The sequence below is a fragment of the Erpetoichthys calabaricus genome, chromosome 13 (assembly GCF_900747795.2).
Source record: "Erpetoichthys calabaricus chromosome 13, fErpCal1.3, whole genome shotgun sequence".
NCBI classification, from domain to species: Eukaryota; Metazoa; Chordata; class Cladistia; order Polypteriformes; family Polypteridae; genus Erpetoichthys; species Erpetoichthys calabaricus.
Genome location: NC_041406.2, coordinates 51,959,528 through 51,974,676, shown reverse-complemented (window position 1 = coordinate 51,974,676; position 15,149 = coordinate 51,959,528). Strand labels below are relative to the sequence as shown.

The 15,149-nt window shown below is 40.0% G+C and overlaps 1 protein-coding gene across 3 annotated transcripts in view; it reads left to right on the top strand.

The window, feature by feature from the left end:
• The window catches only part of LOC114664227 (chromobox protein homolog 3-like), a 105,043-nt gene that overhangs the window by 75,227 nt on the left and 14,667 nt on the right, over positions 1 to 15,149 (top strand). The gene's annotated exons all lie outside the window — the stretch shown is intronic.

Here is a 15,149-nt window from a genome sequence, read left to right as displayed (position 1 = left end):
AACTTCAGTAAAAACATCCATCCATCCATCCATTGTCTCCCGCTTATCCGAGGTCGGGTCGCGGGGGCAGCAGCTTGAGCAGAGATGCCCAGACTTCCCTCTCCCCGGCCACTTCTTCTAGCTCTTCCGGGAGAATCCCAAGGCGTTCCCAGGCCAGTCGAGAGACATAGTCCCTCCAGCGTGTCCTGGGTCTTCCCCGGGGCCTCCTCCCAGTTGGACGTGCCCGGAACACCTCACCAGGGAGGCGTCCAGGAGGCATCCTGATCAGATGCCCGAGCCACCTCATCTGACTCCTCTCGATGCGGAGGAGCAGCGGCTCTACTCTGAGCCCCTCCCGGATGACTGAGCTTCTCACCCTATCTTTAAGGGAAAGCCCAGACACCCTGCGGAGGAAACTCATTTCAGCCGCTTGTATTCGCGATCTCGTTCTTTCGGTCACTACCCATAGCTCATGACCATAGGTGAGGGTAGGAACATAGATCGACTGGTAAATTGAGAGCTTCGCCTTGCGGCTCAGCTCCTTTTTCACCACGACAGACCGATGCAATGCCCGCTTTACTGCGGATGCCGCACCGATCCGCCTGCCGATCTCACGCTCCATTCTTCCCTCACTCGTGAACAAGACCCCGAGATACTTGAACTCCTCCACTTGGGGCAGGATCTCGCTACCAACCCTGAGAGGGCACTCCACCCTTTTCCGGCTGAGGACCATGGTCTCGGATTTGGAGGTGCTGATTCTCATCCCAGCCGCTTCACACTCGGTTGCGAACCGATCCAGAGAGAGCTGAAGATCACGGCCTGATGAAGCAAACAGGACAACATCATCTGCAAAAAGCAGTGACCCAATCCTGAGCCCACCAAACTGGACCCCCTCAACACCCTGGCTGCGCCTAGAAATTCTGTCCATAAAAGATATGAACAGAATCGGTGACAAAGGGCAGCCCTGGCGGAGTCCAACTCTCACTGGAAACGGGTTCGACTTACTGCCGGCAATGCGGACCAAGCTCTGGCACCGATCGTACAGGGACTGAACAGCCCTTATCAGGGGGGCCGGTACCCCATACTCTCGGAGTACCCCCCACAGGATTCCCCGAGGGACACGGTCGAATGCCTTTTCTAAGTCCACAAAACACATGTAGACTGGTTGGGCAAACTCCCATGCACCCTCCAGGACCCTACTAAGGGTATAGAGCTGGTCCACTGTTCCGCGACCAGGACGAAAACCACACTGTTCCTCCTGAATCCGAGGCTCGACTATCCGACGGACCCTCCTCTCCAGGACCCCTGAATAGACTTTTCCAGGGAGGCTGAGGAGTGTGATCCCTCTGTAGTTGGAACACACCCTCCGATCCCCCTTCTTAAAGAGGGGGACCACCACCCCGGTCTGCCAATCCAGAGGCACTGTCCCTGATGTCCATGCGATGTTGCAGAGGCGTGTCAGCCAAGACAGTCCTACAACATCCAGAGCCTTGAGGAACTCCGGGCGTATCTCATCCACCCCCAGGGCCCTACCACCAAGGAGTTTTTTGACCACCTCGGTGACCTCAGTCCCAGAGATGGGGGAGTCCACCTCTGAGTCCCTAGGCTCTGCTTCCTCATTGGAAGGCATGTTAATGGGATTGAGGAGGTCTTCAAAGTATTCCCCCCACCGACCCACAACATCCCAAGTCGAGGTCAGCAGCGCACCATCCCCACCATATACACTGCTTCCCCTTCCTGAGACGCCGGATGGTGGACCAGAATCTCCTCGAAGCCGTCCAAGAGTCATTCTCCATGGCCTCCCCAAACTCCTCCCACGCCCGAGTTTTTGCCTCAGCAACCACCAAAGCCGCATTCCGCTTGGCCTGCCGGTACCTATCAGCTGCCTCCGGGGTCCCACAGGACAAAAGGGTCCTGTAGGACTCCTTCTTCAGCTTGACGGCATCCTTCACCGCCGGTGTCCACCAGCGGGTTCGGGGATTGCCGCCACGACAGGCACCGACCACCTTACGGCCACAGCTCCGGTCAGCTGCCTCAACAATAGAGGCACGGAACATGGCCCATTCGGACTCAATGTCCCCCACCTCCCTCGGGATGTGGTCGAAGTTCTGCCGGAGGTGGGAGTTGAAGCTACTTCTGACAGGGGGCTCTGCCAGACGTTCCCAGCAGACCCTCACAACACGTTTGGGCCTACCACGCCTGACCGGCATCCTCCCCCACCATCGAAGCCAACTCACCACCAGGTGGTGATCAGTTGACAGCTCCGCCCCTCTCTTCACCCGAGTGTCCAAGACATGTGGCCGCAAGTCCGACGACACGACCACAAAGTCGATCATCAAACTGAGGCCTAGGGTGTCCTGGTGCCAAGTGCACATATGAACACCCCTATGCTTGAACATGGTGTTCGTTATGGACAATCCGTGACGAGCACAGAAGTCCAATAACAAAACACTGCTCGGGTTCAGATCAGGGGGGCCCATTCCTCCCAATCACGCCCTTCCAGGTCTCACTGTCATTGCCCACGTGAGCATTGAAGTCTCCCAGCAGAACGAGGGAGTCCCCAGAAGGTATGCCCTCTAGCACCCCCTCCAGGGACTCCAAAAAGGGTGGGTACTCCGAACTGCTGTTCGGTGCATACGCACAAACAACAGTTAGGACCCGTCCCCCCACCCGAAGGCGAAGGGAGGCTACCCTCTCGTCCACCGGGGTAAACCCCAATGTACAGGCTCCAAGTTGGGGGGCAATAAGTATACCCACACCTGCTCGGCGCCTCTCACCGGGGGCAACTCCAGAGTGGTAGAGAGTCCAGCCCCTCTCAAGGAGATTGGTTCCAGAGTCCAAGCTGTGCGTCGAGGTGAGTCCGACTATATCTAGCCGGAACCTCTCAACTTCGCGCACTAGCTCAGGCTCCTTCCCCCTTCAGAGAGGTGACATTCCACGTCCCAAGAGCCAGTTTCTGTAGCCGAGGATCGGACCGCCAAGGGCCCCGCCTTCGGCCACCACCCAACTCACACTGCACCCGACCTCCTTGGCCCCTCCCATAGGTGGTGAGCCCATGGGAAGGGGGACCCACGTTGCCTCTTCGGGCTGTGCCCGGCCGAGCCCCATGGGTGCAGGCCCGGCCACCAGGCGCTCGCCATCGAGCCCCACCTCCAGGCCTGGCTCCAGAGTGGGGCCCCGGTGACCCGCGTCCGGGCAAGGGAAAAACGCCGTCCAAAATTGTTTTTTCTTCATAGGAGGTTTGTTTAACCGCTCTTTGTCTCATCCCTCACCTAGGACCAGTTTGCCTTGGGTGGCCCTACCAGGGGCATAAAGCCCCGGACAACAGAGCTCCTAGGATCATTGGGACACGTAAACCCCTCCACCACGATAAGGTGACGGTTAAAGGAGGGGTCAGTAAAAACAATTTTTGGAATTAAATTTTTGTCAATATCACATTGAATTTTGATTATGTGTTTGGCTTTCATCGTGACAACACAACATATAACTGCCCGTGATTGAATTTCGCTTCTTTCTCTCTTTTAAATAAAATTACTTTTTCGAATGTTTGGCTCTGACATTTGTTGTCTTTGCAAAAGCTATTCTAATGGGAAACTGTTAATGTTTTAATACAAATGACATATCAAGATCTTCTTTGTTGTCTAATCTCCGCAGAAGATGTACTACATTACCTTTCTTGGATACATTCTTCTTTCTACAGTAGTTCGTGCGGTGGAAGACCGGACTGTGTTAACGGTTGTAGATATTCTTCAGGATATTGTAAGATAATGTTTTCATCTTCCACACGATCACCACCAGCTGTTTCAGCATAGTCTATTGATACGCATTTAACCAATTTGCCATGTAAATGATTTGTAATTGACTTCATCATTTCTCAGTGCTAGGATTGCCCATGTACTCATTTTTTCTGTTGATAACTGTATCGTGTGCATGGTTGAAAATGGTTGAGAGGAGGGCATGACTTGAAAAAATCTCATGGCCAAAGTGTTGTATCGCGGGACTTGAGAAAATCTCTTGAAAAAAAGTTTCATTCTTGTCCCAGGATTTTTTATATAATAGAGAGAAATAATTATGCATTTTCAGCATAATAAATTCTTAAAAATACATATTTAAACAAAACAAAAATAGTTTTAGTAAATACTTTTTAATTAAGACTTTTATTATTACCTTTTTAACTTGATGTCTCCTATCCCAGCTCTTGATCTTCTTGTATTAAACTTTATTAAACTTTGTCCCCAAACAAACAACACCACAAGAGTGTGAGCCATGGTATTTAGTAAGTGTGAATAATGATCTGCAACAATAGGAGGGAATGCTCTTCACTGAAGACTATGAATTTAATGAGTGTAACAGTGTTCTACATGTGAGCTTATTTTAGTGCAATGAGTACATCGTTACAAAATTACCATCTAGTTTTTAGTGCTGCTAATTAGGATGTTTGTGTGTCTGTTACGTTGCTTAGCTGTGAATTTATGGGTTCTTCTTTAGTTCAATATGCTAGATCAGACACTTTTCACTTCTTTGTGAGAGTCTGGAGGGATGGAATTAAAGGTTTCAGTTATGAAAGAGCCTACAAAAAGTAGGTGTTACTACATGTAGAGCATTTATTTATAAGTATATAGTACTGGCCAGAGGATAACCTACTGTATATAATCTACTAACAATTCTGTTATAACAATAATAATAATAATAAATAATTCTTTGGCATTTATATAACGCTTTTCTCACTACTCAAAGTGCTCAGCAATTGCAGGTTAAGGGCCTTGCTCAAGGGCCCAACAGAGCAGAGTCCCTATTGGCATTTACAGGATTCGAACTGGCAACCTTCCGATTGCCAGTGCACTTCCCTTATGGCATCTCTTTATACTTGCAATGATGGCAAGCTTTCCAAATATATCAAAAATGGAAGTGTTCAATAAACAATAAATGCAGACTAGGAATGAAAAAAATAATTTAAAATGCCATTTGGCTTATACAGTAGCTCTATTTGTCAGGCAGTGTAGCTTCCCATCCTCCCATGTCCTGCACAGTAAAGCAATCCTTCCTCATCTCCCATTTCTCAATTTCAATCCTGGCATCACTTCCTCTTGTCAGTTGCCCCTGGCCCAGGTGTCCTACTTAGTACAAATTCAGTTTCTGACAGTTTTTTACACCGCTAGTAATGTCAATGTCAGGATTGTCCTTCCTCAATGGCAATGGATACTGCTACTTGAATGCTTATATGAAAAGGACAAGCAAACCTTCCAGTGACATCAAACTTGGGAAACATTGATCAGCACAGTCATGGGAGGAGGTGATTGAGTTGCTAGAGCATATTCTTGGAGGTATATCCTTTTCACCTCTTGTCAATAAATATTAATGAAGTGTAATATTTATTACTAGGCCTATGAACGGTGGGGTGATTAACAGCTTAATGAGGAAAACCCAGCTAAATCAATCAAATGTGTATTTAATGCAAAAAAGACTAAATGTCTTATTTATGTGATTTGTGTAGTATCAACAAAACACAAGACACTAAGAGAACAGAAATAAGGCATTGGGTGGTTCTCATTAATAATAAAGATATTAAAACATTATTGGAAATAACAGTTAGGATATAAAACATTTTGAGGGTCTGACTTGTGGTTCAAAATAGTGTAAGGTAAATGTAAACAAATGTTGACTGAGTATTCACCAGTACAACGCAGGTTGTCAGTTACGGCCAAGTGCTTGAGTCTCTGGACTCTTTTAGAGGAATCTGTTCTATACTAAAAATCTACTATAATACAGGTATTTCTGATACAGAACAATGTAACCTGAAGAATCAGGTCAAGGACAAATGCTATGCTATATGCCAGCTCACATTCTTGGATTTTTTGCCACTCTTCACCCCCTGTACTGTATTTATATTACAAAATGGAGTCACATAACTGAAAAGTTGGGGGGGCCTTTTCTGACTCTGTATACAATACTGTGTTGTATTACAAAACGAGTTTTATTCAACAATACTGTATGCATGAAAATGGAAGGATATTGCCAACTATCTTAGGTGCTAAAGAGACCAGGATTAATGTTATATAATGTTATATAATTTGTGACATTTACCAGGTAATACCAGTGAGAATTAGAAGTAAAGGGGAATGTAGTTCAAAGAATCCATAAAAAAGCTAAGTTGAGTTTAGTAACAGCTGCACTCGTCATAACCCGAAGAACAGCTGTACTTATGTATCTTGTGTTTTTATGAGCTCAAAGGATTGAGCAACAAAATGCAATACATGACAATTAAGTTTGGGTGTGCTTTGCTGAAGTTGAAGGATGTGTGTGCTGGTATCCACATCCACAATTCTGAAATGCAATAATCATAGTTGAAAAAAGGCGTTGTTCTGACATACGGTACTAAGAATTCCAGCGTCATTTTCATGCCATCACTTTTGTTTTGCTTGCAGTTTCTGTCAGATCCAAGTCCATATATCTCTAGCTCATTAGTTGCATTTTTGTTGACCAGTTATAATAATTCTTCAGTAAAAGGCTTATTTATCTATTTCTTTAATTCTTACTTTTATTTTGTATGTACATGTCAAAGCTATTCCATAAATCTGAGGAGTGCCGAAAGCTATAACGGAATTGGTTGAAAGAGGCCAGCCATATGTGAGTTAAAAAAGCATGAGGTTTGTTCCTAGTATAAATTAATATTTTACATACTGTGGCTACTAGAGGGAATGCCACTAACCAGTATGTAAATTCTATGACTAATATTTTCATTGGTAAAATGTAGAAATCCTTTTATTTTAAAACTGCATGATAAATTATAATTCAAAATATGAACAAAACAGTAGCTCTCATAGGTTTCTCAGTATCTTTTAATCAGTCCATCTAAAATCTTGTCTTTTTTATAGATTTTATTTGAAGAAGATAACATTCCATACAATCAAGACTTACATTTACATAAAGAAAATAACATTACATACAATCAAGTCAAACTTAACAACCCTGAATTCAACACCCACCAGAGAGAGAAAGGACAGCCAACAGCAAGAGCAAATCTTTAAAAACAACAAAGAAGGGAGACTATCCTTTCACCCAATATAAAAGCTTATTCTAAAATTTTATTAATTAGATTTTGCTATATTTAAAAAAAGTTTTGAACAGATCATATAATTAAGAAATATTTAATTTTCCAATTTCAAATAGTATACAATATGATTTACCCACTGACTTATAACGGGTGGGCTGTGATTATTCCAGTTAAGCAAAATAAGTCTGTATCCTAGTAGTGTGGTATAGGCAATTACAATCAATTTGTCCTTTTCCACTTTAAGCCTATCTGAGAGTACACCAAACACAGTTATTAATGAGTTATGAGTAATTATGACACCAAGGCTATCTGATAGGCATTCAAAGATTTTTTTCCAGAATTATATTAATTTTTTGCACACTCAAAGCATGTGGCCCAGTGAGGCTGGAGCTAGATTGCAAACATTCACTGGTTGAATCTTGGCCTGGATAGATTTTGGACAATTTTAACCAAGATAAATGTATTTGATAACAGATTTTAAGTTGAATAATTGAATGCTTTGCCTATTTGGAGCTAAAGTGTATTCTATGCATGGCTGCCTTCCACTCCTTTTCTGAGATGTTAAGTGAAAGATTCTTTCCCCACAGTACCCAGAAATCTTTGAAAGGAAGGGACTTTATATATTACTGAGATGTTGCCTAAGTCTTCAAGACTAATCAATATTTCCTCTGGAATAGAATTAGGTGGGAGGTGAGGAAAATTAGGCAGGTTTCTTTTAGCAAAGTTTCTGATTTGAAAATAGTGGAACATTGTGTTTGATGGGAAGTTAAATTTGAAGCATAATTGTTCATAAGATGGAAAGACATGATATATATACATATCTCTAAGTATTTTAATCCTGGACGTTTTTCCAATGTTAAATACTGTGTAGGTTTTAGAGGGCAGAAAAAGATGATTGTCTTGTAGAGTTGCGACCGATAAAAGCTTCTCTGGCTTAAAGTGCTTTCTGTTTTGTTTCCATATTCTGAGTGAATGCAGGTCAATTGGATTATTAGTATATTGATGATAATTTGTCATTACTGGGGGGCACAGAGAAAGACATATAAAGAGGTACAGCAGGATTTTATTTCTATTGCAAACCAGGCCTGTGTATATTCTTCAATTTCTGTCAATTCCATGGCTTTATAGCTTGTTATATTTGTCACCTAATAATACAATTGAAAGTTAGATAGTGCCATGCCTCCTGATAATATTGTCTTGAAAATGAAAACAAGTAACAAGTAAACTCCTGGGCTTTCCTTTTGCCTACTCTTGTCTTTTCCAAGTTATCAGGGTTAGAGACCCCTTTAAGGTACACTCTTGGGCATTTCAAAGTTGAGTACACATCCCTTCAAGCTCTGGAAGTGAACTGTTTAGCTATGAAGACAGTCTTCTATAAACATCTGGGGCTAACTGACCAGACAAGGCAATCAGTTTTCTATTAATAAACAAATTGGGCCAGGTAACCTTCTGGGCACATTCAGTAACTTTTATGGATTATGTTCTCACCTGGATGTTTCCAATCCTACAATGAAAAGATAGAAGAGTATAATTTGAGATTGCATGAGTCCTTTGTCCTTTAACTTTAGGAATTTTCACTTTTTATGTTCCCTCCACATCCTCCTCTTAAGATACGAGAATGGATGTATCCATCCATCCATCCATTCTCAAATCTTAATTAGTCTCAGAATCTACCCTAGCAACACTGGACAACATTTAGCACAATGCAGGAACCAACCCTAAACAAGATATTAGTCCATCACTGAAATTGTTCACATACATTACTTTCAAATAAATCAACACAGACATGGAGAGAATGTGAAAGTTTCACATACAGAATCACCAGGGTCAAGAATTACTGGCACTCAGATTCCTGGAGCTGTGGGACAGTTATGCTAATTGGAGAACATTTCAAAAAATAAATGATGGAATGGAAAACATTTTTTCATCACATACAGTTTGTAGCTATAATAATAACTCTATAACTTTAAGTTTTAAATTACCTAATACATTTAGTCAGTATTATATAGTATATAGGTAACTATGCAATTGATCATTTACTGAGTAATAATTAATTGGCAGTACAATCATAGGGTGGGTTAGTGTTTACTGCTTAATAGTTCCCAGAGCCCAAGGTACAGGTCCCAGCTTGAACAATGTCTGTGTGGAGTTTATAAATTCTTCTCATGTCTCTGTGGGTTTTTCCTCCTGCATCCCAAAGAGCTGCACATGATGACTGACTTGGTGTGAGAAAGTAGGACTATGTGCATGAACGTACCCTGTGATGGACCAGCTTCCTGTTCAGAGTTGGTTCTTGCCTTGTGCTCCAAGCTTTTACTATAGTTTGAAAAGGCAGAAATTTCCTCCTTTTTTCTGCTGTTTCAAACAATGGCTTAAATGAAGAGACACCCAAGCAGTTTCTTATACTGCTCATCCAATTCAGTTTACCTGTCATTAATGCTAACATTTGTCTTCAAACAATGCCGGTCTGTACCAGAAGTTAAAAAAAAAAAACAAAAAAACACAAATATATAATTGATATTTTACCCAAATATCTGGGTACTGAATTAACATAATACTCATGATTTATATTGGTGGTGTAAGGATGTCACACACATTTCAACTGGAGTCAAGTCAGAGTGCCATAACAGCAGATAAGCAATGAGAACAAAATGGTGGTGCCCATGAAGATCCAAAATGCATGAAACTATAAATATTAATTATAATATTAAATAAACAATAAGTAGTATAATAAAATTAATAAAACTAACTCACAGAAGTATGACAGAGCTCCTCTTTTAAGAGATAGGTTCCAAACATGTCTGTCCTGTTTTCATGGGAATCTTTGATGAGCCCCCTTCAGTTTCAGGTGTGAGTTGAGTGTGAACATCTCATAATCTATCCTCAGGACCAAAACCATCCAATGATACCATGATTTTCACATGTCAAGAAAAAAGGATTTCCTGCACTTTATGTTCTAAATTGTTATCAGCTAAACAGGAAGGAGAGGAAAATTAGCTGAATACAATGGACTACTGGAAACTGGTGTGAAACATAAAAAGTTGGATACATCCTGAAATGACATGGAATAGCCAGTTCATAAGAAACTGAAACAACATTTTCTTCAGAATAGTGTAAGCATCCAATATGTCATATTTAGTTTTCTGGACTGAGTACTCAGATGGATGTCTTCCTTCAGCTGCCACATTTTCTTCCAGACCTATGAGTCAATTGGAAGTCTGTGTCTATGATTGTCAAACCTTTCTGGGAGAAGTTCCTGCTGTCATAAGGCTTTACTATATCAGTTCCCTCTTCCTTTTGAAGTCCCTAAGATAATCAGTAGGACTGGATAAAGATGTGATTGTGGAAGAAACTTCAAATGTTTGTGGTTTAAAATGGAAGTTAAGAATAAAGTATTTATTGATAATTCAGATCGATTGTATTGGAATGGAAAAATTGTATGTCCGAATCCAGGTACTGTATCACACTGAATATTACTTTTAGGATACTATCCAAAAGTTAAATTTAAATTAATTCACAACATTTTACAAAAGTATTTCCAAAGATTAGATATTAATTGCAGAGCCCTGCCCAGTACAACAGACTTTTGAAAACCATGTAGACCAATGACCACCAACCCCAGTTTAACAATCTTTCACACATCGCTGTTGGTATTGATCAGGTTGCTTTTTAACAAGAGCAACAGACCTTAGTACAAAAAAAGAAAGAGGAAATCGAAGGAATTACTGTAGCTCTAAAAATAAAACACACAAAATAGGTGCTAAAACGATAAAAATTGTATAAATGAATACACCTTTCATTTAAAAAAATGAGCCTGCTTTAGTTCAGAAAACCACTGCAGTGTGCTAGATTCCCATAAAAACACTCAGAATGGGGAATCTGTACACCTTTATAAGAAGCCTCTGGATCAAGACTTTTTGGAAAAAGTTAAATTCAGCTCTGATCTGTTGTACAGTACAGTATAGCAGCAGAATCTTATTGTTATCACAGAGCTGTTAAGTAACTGGGCTGCTAACAAGTAGTGAGACAAATAAGTAAACTTCTTGAAATAGATATTATCTAAAATGTTTAGGGGCTTCATAAATTAAAAAGAATTTTGACCTATTACACATAAAAAAAACACTTTGTGCATTCCCTGGAAAATGTGTTGTGCATGACAGCAGAAAATAAAATGATATTGATACCTAACTTGAAATGGAAAGCCAGAAATGTCTGTATTACACAATCATATAATGATTGACCCATCATTAGGTTCTGTGACTCTCACTCAATACTTTTAATTTGTGCTGTGATGTTTAGATTTTAAATGACTTGTAAAATAATCTAACTAATCTAATTTCTGGCTGATAATTGTTTTTTGTACATTCAATTTGTAATGAGTTTGCTCAGTTTTATTCCTCTGATACCAATATAGAAGGATGTGATTAGCTCTTATTTAAATTTGTATATTATTTGAGCAATATATCTGTTAAAGAGAACTTCACGTCATTCACTTAAGCGGCTGGCAATAGGTTTATGTCATTTAAGAATTATTTTAATTATCTTTATTACATTGCAGATCACAAGCTTGAGATACTGGTGCCTTCAGTTAGTGATGCTGTAGAAACCTCAGCACTCCACTTCCTATGCCAAAGGTTTTCAGTTTCTGATGATGAGTCAAGGACCATTGGAGTGTTGAGGTTTGAAGTCCTAGAGCAGTTCTATGAAAGATATTACTGCTCAATGTTTGGTGGAGATTTGGGATTGAATCTTTCACACCCTTGTTTGCTGACAGTTTTTCAGAAATCATCCTCTGCTACCTGACAGGACTGTCACCTTTAAACTTTTCTTCAGCTGAACGTTTTATTGATATAAAGCTTCTATCCATGCTTATCCTCCAAACCCTACAATCAGTTTCTGCTCCCTCAAGCTACTCAAATTATGCAGTCTAATCAATTGTATTTTTGTAAATATTTTAAAATTACTTTTGAAGAGAGGAAAAGGGGGAAACAACAAAGATAAAAAACATGCCACATCAAAAAGTAATAAATTCCCCCATCCCACCATTTACCACCATAAACAAATTCAGAGATGACTGGAAAAAAGCAGCTTGCCCTACACGTTCCAATTAAAACAAAATAAGCATTTTTTAATAAGTGAAATTCCATTTTCTAAAGATGATATTGTGGGATGGAGGAGAGAAATTAATAAGAGCATCTGGAAGTTCTGAAAGAATGAAGTTATAAAATAAGTTCCTCCAAGAATCAATCTAATTAATTTAAGCAAAGTTAATCTCTTTTGTACTGTTTTTTCCTTTGTTAATACAAACTAAATGACAGAAATTGTCCCATGCAGTATGGATACCACTCAGTTGTATTCCTTTGCCTAACACAAAAATACAAATTAAATTTTTTCTAAGTACAGTATACAAAAATCACAGTGCAGGAGAAGAACACAAAATAATCTTAGTTTGGAATTATCTTTTGTCCTCCAGTTTTTTATCTTGGAGTGGTATCGCTGAATCTCCTTTATTCTAACAGTTTATAAAAGTAACAACAGATATCTGAATATTATTTAATGTCTTTAGCACACCCAAACAGTGGATCACCTCATACTTCCCTGTCATTTTTGCCTAAGCATTACCCTATGTTTAATGTATTTAATTTTAGTCTATCCTACTGTATATGTCTGCCCTTTACAAATTTTGAACATTATAAAGCCTGAAGCAAGAGAGACAAGGAAGTAATGTTTCCCTCTGTATTATTGGGTGTTAGTAAAATGTGCATACTTAAATTAGCACAAATCTGGTTGATACCTTCAACAATATCAACAATCAAATTATTTTTGTAAATATTTTTTTATTATTTTTAAAGAGAGAAAAATAGATGGGCCACTTATGAAATCATGTGAATGTCAGTACATATTGTACTACACATCACAATCAGAATGCTCCACAACTCTTTATATGATGTTTTAATTACAGTTTCCATAAACATTTAGAATGCAAGGAAAGCTAAAAAATCAGATGGTAACCAAAACATTACAATTTGTCTAGGACTAAACATGGTGCCTTATTGTTTCCCTTTCTGTATAAATGCACTAAAAAGATTTATGATTCCCTCGCCCTTTAACTTTTTTTAAAAATGCCTTATCAATAAGAGTTTCACATACTCTTCACACAGTTATAAAAGAAATGTTCATTTTTAAGACGCACTTTGATTGGGTATTTAATTAGGAGTTTACATATTTTAAAACCATTTTCTTACTCCTCTTATACTTCCATCCATCCAGTAATTATCAAACCAGCTTAATCCCAGTGTATTTATTTATATTAATATTTTACAGATGTCATTCATCCTTTTTCTTAATCACTATTTATCTGTGATTACTGAACAGCTTATGAGAAATATAAAATTACAGCCCTTATTTGGAAATAATTATAATGTGTAGGACAGATTTATAAATATTAATTTATATCTCTCTATTATATAAAAAAATCCTACGATGAGACGAGACTTTTTAGCCTGGGCCGAGATTTCAGAGAGATAATTTCATGTCCTGCGAGACGAGACTTTGTGCCAAGAGATTTAACCACGCCTGGAGCCAGAAATAAAAGACAAAGAGTAGGTGACAAAGTAGAACGTCGTAAAGAGGTTCAAAAACGTTTGCGTGATACACATGCAGAGCAGGTTAGAGATAATGAAAGTACTAAAATTCAAAAGTCTCAAAAAAATTATATTAAAGATTACATTAGCGCAAACAAATGGAAATTATTACTCAGTGAAATATCGGAACAGCGAAAAGAGATCAAATACTGTATATGGCCATAGGTGATATGACAGAAGTATGTACATATTGTTCGGATTTAAACTTTAAGTCGGAGACTTGTAGATCGGCTAATTCGTCTTGCCATCAGGGAAAAGTAGTGCTTCTTCCAAATGAAGAGACGTATGCGCGAGAATTAAAAGATGTGTTGTTTGGTGAAAGTGAAATCCACATATCAAGTGGCAGAGATGCAAAGTGGCTGGCGTGTAGAGCAGGCTGGGGGGTTGGCAAGCGAAGTGAGCAGGGTGTGAAGCCCCCTAGATGAGAAATAAAATTACATTGTTCTAAGAATAACTAAAAGATTATATGAAATAATGTAACATAGCTATAAAATTTACTATAAATACATTTATTGTTAGGTAAACATACCTAATAACTTCATAAAACGGGTGGCACGGTGGTGCAGTGGTAGCGTTGCTGCCTCACAGTTAGGAGACCTGGGTTCGCTTCCCGGGTCCTCCCTGCGTGGAGTTTGCATGTTCTCCCCGTGTCTGCATGGGTTTCCTCCGGGTGCTCCGGTTTCCTCCCACAGTCCAAAGACATGCAGGTTAGGTGCATTCGTGATCCTAAATTGTCCCTAGTGTGTGCTTGGTGTGTGTGAGTGCCCTGCGGTGGGCTGGTGCCCTACCCGGGTTTGTTCCTGCCTTGCTCCCTGTGTTGGCTGGGATTGGCTCCAGCAGACCCCCGTGACCCTGTGTTAGGATATAGTGGGTTTGAAAATGACTGACTGACTTCATAAAGCCTGGTAATTATTTTAAAATAATAATCCAGAATGGTGGAAACAAAATTGTAATTATTGTATCTATTTTAAAAACCAAGACAGTCCTATTAAGTACATTCAAAAACACTAGTCTGAAAATAATTAATTTCAAAAGTAAATCTCTTTGGATTTTTTTGGACAGAGGTAATCAGTATAAAAATGGAGAAAACATGTGGCAGCAAGGTGACATATTGAATAATCCTATTCACTCTCAAATAATGTCCCAAATTCATATCTTGCAGCTATATAAAATTTGCATGTTCTCCCTGTTTGCAAATGTCTTTACCTTACATAGTTGACATTTGTAAATTGGCTCTGTGGATATGTGTGACTGGTGCCCCTCCCATTGTTGGTTTCCTGCATTGTTCTTCATCTATCAATTCATTTTTGTCCTGTTTAAAGCCAACTTAGGGTCACAAGCAGGTAGACAGCCCTTGGAATAATAATTTAGTGGCAGCAAAAAAAGTAGCAACTAGGTTTCCCCAGATTGAAAATGAGTACCACAGTGACTTATTCTAATTCTCCTGATTCTAAAGATGTGAAACAGGTCTT